This window comes from Mesoplodon densirostris, chromosome 4 (assembly GCF_025265405.1).
Source record: "Mesoplodon densirostris isolate mMesDen1 chromosome 4, mMesDen1 primary haplotype, whole genome shotgun sequence".
NCBI classification, from domain to species: Eukaryota; Metazoa; Chordata; class Mammalia; order Artiodactyla; family Ziphiidae; genus Mesoplodon; species Mesoplodon densirostris.
In genome coordinates this window covers 47,475,305-47,485,368 of record NC_082664.1, presented here as the reverse complement: position 1 = coordinate 47,485,368, position 10,064 = coordinate 47,475,305, and the positions used below count along the sequence as shown (strand labels likewise).

The window sequence follows — 10,064 nt, the reverse complement described above, 5'->3', positions numbered from 1 at the left end:
TTTGAACAGATAATTCATCAAAAAGATATATGGGGCTTCCCTGGTGGCACAGTGGTTGAGAGTAAGCCTGCCAATGCAGGGGATGCAGTTTCGTGCCCCGGTCCGGGAAGATCCCACATGCTGCGGAGCGGCTGGGCCCGTGAGTCATGGCCACTGAGCCTGTGCGTCTGGAGCCTGTGCTCCGCAATGGGAGAGGCCACAACAGTGAGAGGCCCGCATACCGCCAAAAAAAAAAAAAATATATATATATATATATATATATATATATGGCAAAAAAAGCACATTTTAAAATGCTCAACATCATTAGTCATTAGGGAAATTAAAATTAAAATCATAAAGAGATACTACTACATGCCTATTAGAATATCCAAAGTTAAAAAGAGTGATCATACCAACTATTGTCATCAATGTGGAGCAGCTGCAACTCTCATATGCTACTAAGGGGAATGGAAAATGGTACAACCACTTGGAAAATAATTTGGCAGTTTCTTAAAAAATTTAACATTTACCTACCTTATGACCCATCCATTCTACTCCCAGGAGAAACATAAGTTTGTGCCCATATAAAGACTTGTACACAAATGTTCATAAAAGTTTTATTTCTAATATTTCAAAACCGAAACAACCCAAATATCCATCAGGTGAATGGATAAACAAATGGGGTATATCTACCTAGCATTTGATATACTCAACAATGGAAAATTACTAAGCAACTGATAGATACACTCAACACTATGGATGAATTTCAAAATAATGCTGAGTGAAAGAAGCCAAAAAAAATAGTGCATACTATATGATTCCATTTATATACAATTCTAGCAAATGCAAGCTAATCTGTAGAGACAGAGAGTACATAGTGGTTGCCTGAGGACAAGTAAATGGATTACAAAAGGATATAAGGAAACTTTGGGGGTTTATGGATATGTTCATTAACTTGATTATGGTTTCACAGATGTGTACATGTTAAAACTTATGACATTATATACTTTAAACATGTACTGTGTATATTACATCTCAATTACTTCAATAAAACTGTTTAGGGAATTCCCTGGTGGTCCAATGGTTAGGACTCCAAGTTACCACTGCAGGTGGCGCAGGCTCGATCCCTGGTGGGGGAACTAAGGTCCCACATGCCTCACGGCGAAGCCAAAAAAAAAAAAAAAAAGGAGTAGAAAGATCAGAGAATAGATAGAGTTTTCCAAAATAAATGGAGTACTTACTTAAAAAATAATAGCCAATATTTATTGAACATTTTTAAATGCCAAACACTATGCTAGTTAAGAGTTACTACTCCCTTTCATTCCCTGTAACTTTATGAGGGAGGTACTATTGTTTCCATTAAGTAGTTCACTCAGATTACACAAGCCAGTGAGATGCTAAGCCAGTATGTGAACCCTGGACCATTTGACTTCACTACCCACAATCATAACCACTTGATAACATGATTCCAGGAGGCATTCAAGGAATTTGAACTACCGGGGAGAGAGAGACACCACCCCTCCCCAACTACAAGAGAATAACTGAAGGGGAAAGAAAGAGAAGTTTTAGTAAAGCTGAAACTAATCTCTTGCAAGGTTCCAAACCAGACCATTGGCACTGCATGGGTAAGGCTCTAGATACAGAGTCCTGGTGCTTCTGTAGGGCCACCGGAGAAGAAAGGGGCTGGCAAAAGATGCGAAGCCTCTATGTAGACCAAAGGAGATTGGACCGTGCACACTCGGTGCAGGCAGTCCTACCAGGCAGGGCTCCCCCAGTTTCTGCCCAAGTTAAAGACAGTCAGAAACAACTGAGCAGACATTGCCTTATCCCATTTCAGGAGTACCAAGAGAGGTGTTTCTTTTGTTTTTCTGTTTTGTTTGTTTTTTATTAATTTTTACTGGAGTATAGTTGCTTCACAATGTTGTGTTAGTTTCTACTGTACAGCAAAATGATTCAGCTATACATATACATATATACCCTCTTTTTTGGATTTCCTTCCCATTTAGTTCACCACAGTGCATTAGAGTTCCCTGTGCTATACACAGTATGTTCTCATTAGTTGTCTATTTTATACATAGTATCATAGTGTATATGTGTCAATTCCAATCTCCCAATTCCTCCCCCCCACCACCAAGAGAGGTTTTTAACTGAAAGACCTAAGATTTAGAACTTTGGGTGAGTCCTTTCACTGCTCAGTATTCCTACTTCCTCATCTGTAAGATGGGAAAGTTGAACTAGGTGTTGCTGTGGTTCCTTCTAGGTTTCACATGCTCTGTCCCCGCCTGTATTATGGTTTTCCCAAAGAATATGAAGGCTCTGATGGCCATCCATGAAGTGTCTAGTAAGGTGACTTGACTTCTCTCAGCAGCTCTGCTGATTACAGGGAAATGTACTGTGATTACAAAGCAGCATCATTAAATGACTAAAAAGGAAAATCATTAACTTCAGATACCTTTATATTATTAGTTACTTTTCTGATTACCAAAGTAACAGAGGTGAATTATAGACATTTAAGAAAATTCAGACTGTGAGGAAAGAGTTAACACAGCAGGTCTGGTTGCCTACTCCCTACCTGTCTTCAAGGACCCATGATTAACCCTTGGCCAACCGCTGGGAATGTGGGCTTAGAGTGTTCTTTTTGTTAGTGATTGATGGGTCTGTTATACACACCTGGAGCAATGGACTGTATCATACCTGCTTGTCAGGTTGCTTTGCACAAACATCAAAATCTACGATCCGCACCTGGTTTCATTATTAAGGTCCTGAGTTTCGGTTGTCATGGTTGGTTGCATAACAGGATATACCTATGTGACGAGCTCCCCATAAAAGCTTTAGACACTGAGACTCAAACAGCTTCTATGGGAAAAGACATTTCACATGTGTTCGTAGTCAACAGTGAAAGAGTACTCCTGTGTGACCTCAGAGAAGGAAGGACATTGGAAGCCTGTTTTGAACCTCTCTGGACGCCATTAATGCATGTCTTTCTCCTGCTGCTTTTGCTCTGTACCTTTGTTATCATAAATCTCAGTGAGTATATAACCTGCTATTGGGTCTCATGGATCCTTCTGATGAGTCACTGAAGGAAACACAAATATATCTATGTAGATATTTATGTATATATTTAAAAATAACTATGTATATAGGTATATTTAAAACCAAAATCCCTCCACCTAGATATAATCATCTGGCTAACTTTAAAAACAGGTTTTGACTGCACGAAGATGGCACGTAAGGTGAAGAAGGAAGCCCCTGTCCCTCCCAAAGCTGAAGCCAGAGCAAAAGCTTTGAAGGCCAAGAAAGCAGTGTTGAAAGGCATCCACAGCCACACAAAAAAAGACCCGGACGTCACCTACCTTCCGATGGCCCAAAACACCGAGGCTCAGGAGGCAGCCCAAATATCCTCGGAAGGGCGCCCCTAGGAGAAATAAGCTTTACCACTATGCCATCGTCAGGTTCCCCCTGACCACTGAGTCAGCCATGAAGAAAATAGAAGACAACAACACACTGGTGTTCATTGTGGATGTCAAGGCCAACAAGCACCTGATTAAACAGGCTGTGAAGGAGCTCTATGACATTGACATGGCTAAGGTCAATACCCTGATCAAGCCTAATGGAGAGAAGAAGGCATATGTTTAACTGGGTCCTGACTATGATGCTTTGGATATTGCCAACAAAATTGGGATCATCTAAACTGAGGTCAGCTGGCTAATTCTAAATACCAAAGTTTTCCCTATAAAAAAAAAACCCAAAAAACACAGGTTTTGACCTACTAAATCATCGTGTGAAAGTCCTTCTAAATTGTCAGAAGGCAAACAAAACTGCTAATTGATGGTAAGTTGTATTGTGGCCTGAAGATTAAATTTTATGGAAGCCCCATATTAAGACTTAAAAGAATAATTTTGCTGTTTTAAATAATTACCAAGACTTATTGTACTTTGCTTTTGTGACATAATAATGGCTTAGTCCATTAAACTGGAATGCAACTTTTAAGCTTGATTGGGTTCTGATGGGAAGAAACAGGACACTCTATAAGAAGTTGCTTTATAATATCCCCCAGGAACAGGTAGTGAAAAGCAGAGACTGCCTGTACATGAGAGTCTGGGGAGAGAAGGGGGGGAGGTGAGCAAGACTAGCTCCCCTGCCATGTACCCCTCACTCTGTAAATCCCCTTCTTTGACAACTCCCCTCAATACTCTTAATAATAGCAACTAACATTTACTGAGTACTTACTCTGAGCCAGACACTATTCTACGCACATGTTTTGTCTTATTTAATCTTCATAATAGCCTATTCAGTAAATATTACTATTTTCTCCTTTATACAAATGAAGAAACCAAGGCTAAATATAACTGAGTAGCTAGTTCATGAAGCTAGTATGTGAAATGGGACCGGAACTTAAACCTGAACTCAGAAAGTCACATGCTATATACTTCATGTCTCTTTACATTCAATATATTCAAATGAGATGTCACTGATATAAAATGGAATTCGGACTAGGTTTTGCATCAGTCAGGGTTCTCCATGGAAACAGAACCAATAGGAGATACACACACACACACACACACACACACATATATATATAATATACACACACACATACATACAGTTGAAACGCTTGAACAATGCAGGTTTGAACTGCATGGGTCCACTTTTACCTGATATTTTTCAATAGTAAATACAGTACTACACGGTCTGTGGTTGGTTGAATCCATGGATGTGGAGGAACTATGGATACGAGGGCTGACTATATACTGGATTAAACTGCACATTGTTCAAGGGTCAACTGTATACACACACACACACACACACACAGTTTTATCTTAAGGAATTGACTCACACGATTGTGAGGGCTGACAAGTCTGGAATTCGTAGAGCAGGCTGGCAGCCTGTTAATTCAGGAAAGAGTTGATGCTGTAGTATTGAATTCAAAATCTGCAGGCTGGAAACACAGAGTTCCTATGTTGCGGCCTTGAAGGAGAAATTATTTGGGAAACCTCAGTTTTTGCTCTTAAGGATAAGGCCCAGCCACATTCGGAGGGTAAAAAAAGTACTGATTTAAACGTTAACCACACATAAAACTAACCATCATAGTTGTGATCTTTCGTTTTTGAAGAGGAAAGGAAGGGTGGATCCCCAAATGTGATTTACTCAAGACTAACCCCAAGATGAGCCTGCTCCCGAATGAACAACCAGCCCCGTGTCACAAGCCCCTCACCTTAGCTACAGCCATGCAAGTGTGGCCTTGGCCAGAAGAGGGCACTGCCATCTACTTGTGTGACTATCTGCTTGGGAACCAATAGGATGGAAGAGGTTTTGACACGACTTTCAATTAATTATTAATTTTTACAGCCCCTGAGTTAGCATAGTACAAACTTTGGAAGAATAAATGGCTGTGAACTTTTAGCTTCACTGTGAGACCAAAGCACCTCCCTGACATTACTCAAACTTGACATTCAATAATGCAAGAGGGTGTGGAATGCTCATGTCCTTTGGCTTTCCTGGTGCCTTAAAACTGGGCCAGCTGGGCAGAGCCAAACCAAACAGTTTTTCCACATCAGGACAACTCAGGATGATGCAGAGGAAACAAAGAAGTTGGGCATTTGGGGACTGAGAGGAAAAACTGGGAGGACCCCTGGGGCTCCAAGCAGGTGAGGAATCTTCTGGTAACATACAGAGGAGGACAGGCTTGGGAGGTTACTCTATGTGTCTGGGTTTGAGAGAATAATATTACAGGCCCCTCTGGCAATACCACTCTGTCTAGCAGAGCAGTTAATCTAACCTCTGGATTCTTCATTGGAAATGGAAATTCACATCAGTATAGTTGTTATTTAGTTCTCATTAATAATTAGAAGTCTCCCTCCCCTGCTTCCATGTTAATGACAGCTTCCATTCATGCAGCTTGAGACTTTGCAGAGGGCTTTCCCACCCACAGCAAGGAATAGAGCAGGTACTGATTATTTCCAGTTTACAGTTGAGGAAACACAGAGGGTGAGTGGTTTACTCTGGCTCCCCTGTAATCCAAGCCTGGGAGGTGACCAGAGGTCTGGGGCCTGATCTTAGCCTTATGCTCTGTCCCATAACAATACTACATTCCTGGGCTTCCCTGGTGGCGCAGTGGTTAAGAATCCGCCTGTCAATGCAGGGGACACAGGTTCGAGCCCTGGTCCGGGAAGATCCCACATGCCGTGGAGCAACTAAGCCCGTGCCCCACAACTACTGAGTCTGCGCTCTAGAGCCTGCGAGCCACAACTACTGAAGCCCATGTGCCACAACTACTGAAGCCCACATGCCTAGAGCCCCTGCTCCGCAACAAGAGAAGCCACCGCAATGAGAAGCCCGCGCACCGCAGCAAAGAGTAGCCCCCACTCGCCACAACTAGAGAAAGCCCACATGCAGCAACGAAGACCCAACACAGACAAAAATAAATAAATAACATTTTAAAAAACCCCACTATATTCCTAACTCTCGCCACTACTGTTTCCAAGGTCTGTTAAAAGCTGAATGTAGGGCTTCCCTGGTGGCGCAGTGGTTGAGAGTCCGCCTGCCGATGCAGGGGACACGGATTCGTGCCCCGGTCCGGTAAGATCCCACATGCTGCAGAGCAGCTGTGCCCGTGAGCCATGGCCGCTGAGCCTGTGCGTCTGGAGCCTGTGCTCCTCAACGGGAGAGGCCACAACAGTGAGAGGCCCATGTACCGCAAAAAAAAAAAAAAAAAAAGCTGAATGTGTGCAAACCCTGTGACTCAGCAATTCCACCTGTAGGAATGTATACAGCAGAAGTGCGTGCCCACAGGTACCAAAAGGTATGTGCAAAACTGTTCATAGCAACATAATGTGCAATAGCCCCAAATGAAAACCAACCCCAAATCCCACCGACATAGAATGGATAAGTTGACTGTGGTATATTTCTTTCATGAATTCCATGTGGTAATGAGAATAATGAACAGAATCTATGCAAAATGTGAATAAATTTCACAAATATATATAAAGTTCAAAACAGGCAAAATTAATATAAAGTGTTGAAAGGTTAGTGGTTATACCTCAAAGGACTAGTAAATGGGAGGGGGCGATACAGGGGCCTACTGGGGTGCCAATAATATTCTACTTCTTGACCTAGGTAGGAGTTACATGGGTGACATAGGTGTGTTCACTTTGCACAAATTCACTAAGCTGTATGTTTATAATTCATGCACTTTTCTGCATGTAAGTTACACTTCAATGAAAAGCTTTAAAATCCTGATTTGTCTAAATAAATTACTTTTCCATGAGCAACTTTAGTACTGCTCAAACGTAGCTCATCCATGATTAAAGCAGCCTTGTTTGTTGCTCTGCTCTGACAGTGACCACACCACCATTCCCCAGAGAGTTCCCAAAGGGTTGAGAGAGGAGGTCAACATCTGCCTTTGCATTTGTGCATGCAAGAATACATTTCAGGAGGCTGCCACATGGGAAGTTCAGCCCCTGCCTCCACTACTACAAACATATGTTCATTCTGTGTGTCCAGAAAGTAAAAAAGAAGGAAACACGCAAGCAGGATAAGCCAAACACAGCAAACATCTCCTCCAAATGGCAAAGCTCCCCTGCCTGTCCCATTTTTAACAGCCAATGACACTAGCACTATCTTGCAGGAAAAACAAGAACTCTAACCCCAGCATCCTAAAGATGCAGATGGCACCTCTAGACAAAAGACCCAAAGCACAGGGCAGCAAACTGAAGCTGTTCAAAATTCCATGGTAGGGCCCGATGAAGTCATAAATGGAACCAGATTTCCTGTTTCCCAGAGTACAGCCTGCTTCTCATTAGCCCTTACTGCTTCTTACAGGACCAGGGGGCTTGAAAATCTTAAAGGACAAAAGTACAACAACACATTAGATCAAGGACTGGCTATCTCCATCCACGGGCCAAGGACATTTAGTCTAGGGCGCACACACACACACACACACACACCACACACACACACACACACTCCCTGGCTCCCTCTGCTGTTTTGGAGAGCTTCTAACACCACTTCAGCTCCCTGTATCTCCTATGTCAGTTCCCAGGGGCAAAAGAGTGAGGATCTTGAAAACCACTTTGATGGGCAGCCACTTTCAGACTTTCTCCAACTGGATTGCATTGGGAAAAGCTGGCCTTCTTTTTTTCCCTCCCAACGGTCAGAGGGACACTAGCCATACTTTTTGCACCTTTGCATGATGTGGTGGTGTTGTCAGAACTCTGGACGCTGGGCCATAAGGTATTCTCGATCACAACAGCAGAAAAATAGGATGAGAGCAGAGGTCAGGACTGAGCCTGGTCGAGCTCCTCCAAAGCCTAAATGAGTACTGGCCGTAGCGGAGACACGCTAGGGTATGCATAGTTGAAGCCCAATGCCAGGAGTTTTCTGGCAGTGGCAACACTGAAAGTCAGGTAGATGGCACAACAACACGCACACAAATGAGTTCACTGCAGCACTGTCGTCCAAGAGAAAAATGAGAAGCAAGTGAAGCATCCAACAACAAAATGTGTTACATTATATGATATCATTATATACAATGGATTATCATGCAGCCATGAAAAAGAATTAGGCAGCTCTATACTAACTAACACAGAAAGTGGTCTACACTTTAAAGTTAAATGGTAAAGGCAAGTTGGCGATAACTACATATAGCATGATTCCATTTGTATATTTTAAACATCCTGTATGCATACACATACAATCTCACACACACTAGCACTGTTAAATGATCTAGAAGGATACACACTTATCAGGTTACCTCTGGGGAAGGGAATGGAAGTAGGAGGTGAGGGGGAATCTTTCCAAATTTGCCATTTTTTGTTTCTATAGTATTTGTTTATGCTGTACCAGTAGCTCTTTAGTAATTTAAAAAGCAATCTAAGGGCTTCCCTGGCGACGCAGTGGTTGAGAGTCCGCCTGCCGATGCAGGGGACATGGGTTCGTGCCCTGGTCTGGGAAGATCCCACATGCCGCGGAGCGGCTGGGCCCGTGAGCCATGGCCGCTGAGCCTGCGCGTCCGGAGCCTGTGCTCCGCAACGGGAGAGGCCACAACAGTGAGAGGCCCGCGTACCGAAGAAAAAAAAAAAAAAGCAGTCTAAAAAACCAAGGCTATGGGAATGGGGTATGGAGGAGGCACATCTGATGGGGGTGGTCAGCACAGCCAGAGGCTTCTGTGGGTCAGGACCAAGGGCTGGGAAGTAGATTCACCCAGAATTTTGGGAGAGGCTCCAAGCTCCTGTTTATGCATAATAGATTTTTGTCCTGTTTTTCTCTCTTTGGGATCATGTGCTCTTGGTTCTCTTTGGGTCACTTCCAACCCAAGGCAGCTGGAGGAGAAGAGCCCCTCCCTAGAAAGGCCCAGGGAGGATGGCTGGGGCCCATTTAGCCTGAGGCCTTCAGAGGAAACCTCCTTTTCTCCTTGGTGCACATTTCCTTGGGGTTCTTTTCCTGGGCCTTTGCCACCACTGGACAAGATCTCCAGGGGCTGAGGAACTTGGCCAACTTTTAGTCAAGCCTACTGTTGTTCTCTTGGGGAGGTTTTTTTTTTAAATATAAGCCTCAAATATAGACATACACATTGAAATATAGAATAAATGCTTTGTTATGTTAGCAAATGACACATGCTGGGTAAAATGGAAATTTTCACCCATTCTGGAATGAATGTAAATTGGTTAAAAGCCTTTCGAAAAGCAACTGGACAATATCAAGAGTCTAAAATATTTTCAGGGACTTCCCTGGTAGCGCAGTGATTAAGAATCCACCTGCCAATGCAGGGGACACGGGTTCGAGCCCTGGTCCGGGAAGATCTGACATGCCACAGAGCAACTAAGCCCGTGCTCCACAACTACTGAAGCCTGTGTGCCATAGAGCCCTCAGGCTGCAACTACTGAACCTGCGTGCTGCAACTACTGAAGCCTGCGCACCTAGAGCCCGTGCTCCACAACAAGAGAAGCCACCTCAGTGAGAAAGAGTAGCCCCTGGTCCCCGCAACTAGAGAAAGCCCGTGCACAGCAACAAAGACCCAGTGCAGCCAAAAAATAAATAAATAAAATAAAATATTTGCATACTATTTTATCCAGTAATAAAACTTC

General features: G+C 43.3%; 1 pseudogene; it reads left to right on the top strand.

Annotated features, from left to right (window-relative positions):
- The first annotated feature begins 3,200 nt into the window (after positions 1-3,200).
- On the top strand, positions 3,201-3,669 carry LOC132489162 (large ribosomal subunit protein uL23-like; annotated as a pseudogene).
- The last annotated feature ends 6,395 nt before the right edge of the window (positions 3,670-10,064 follow it).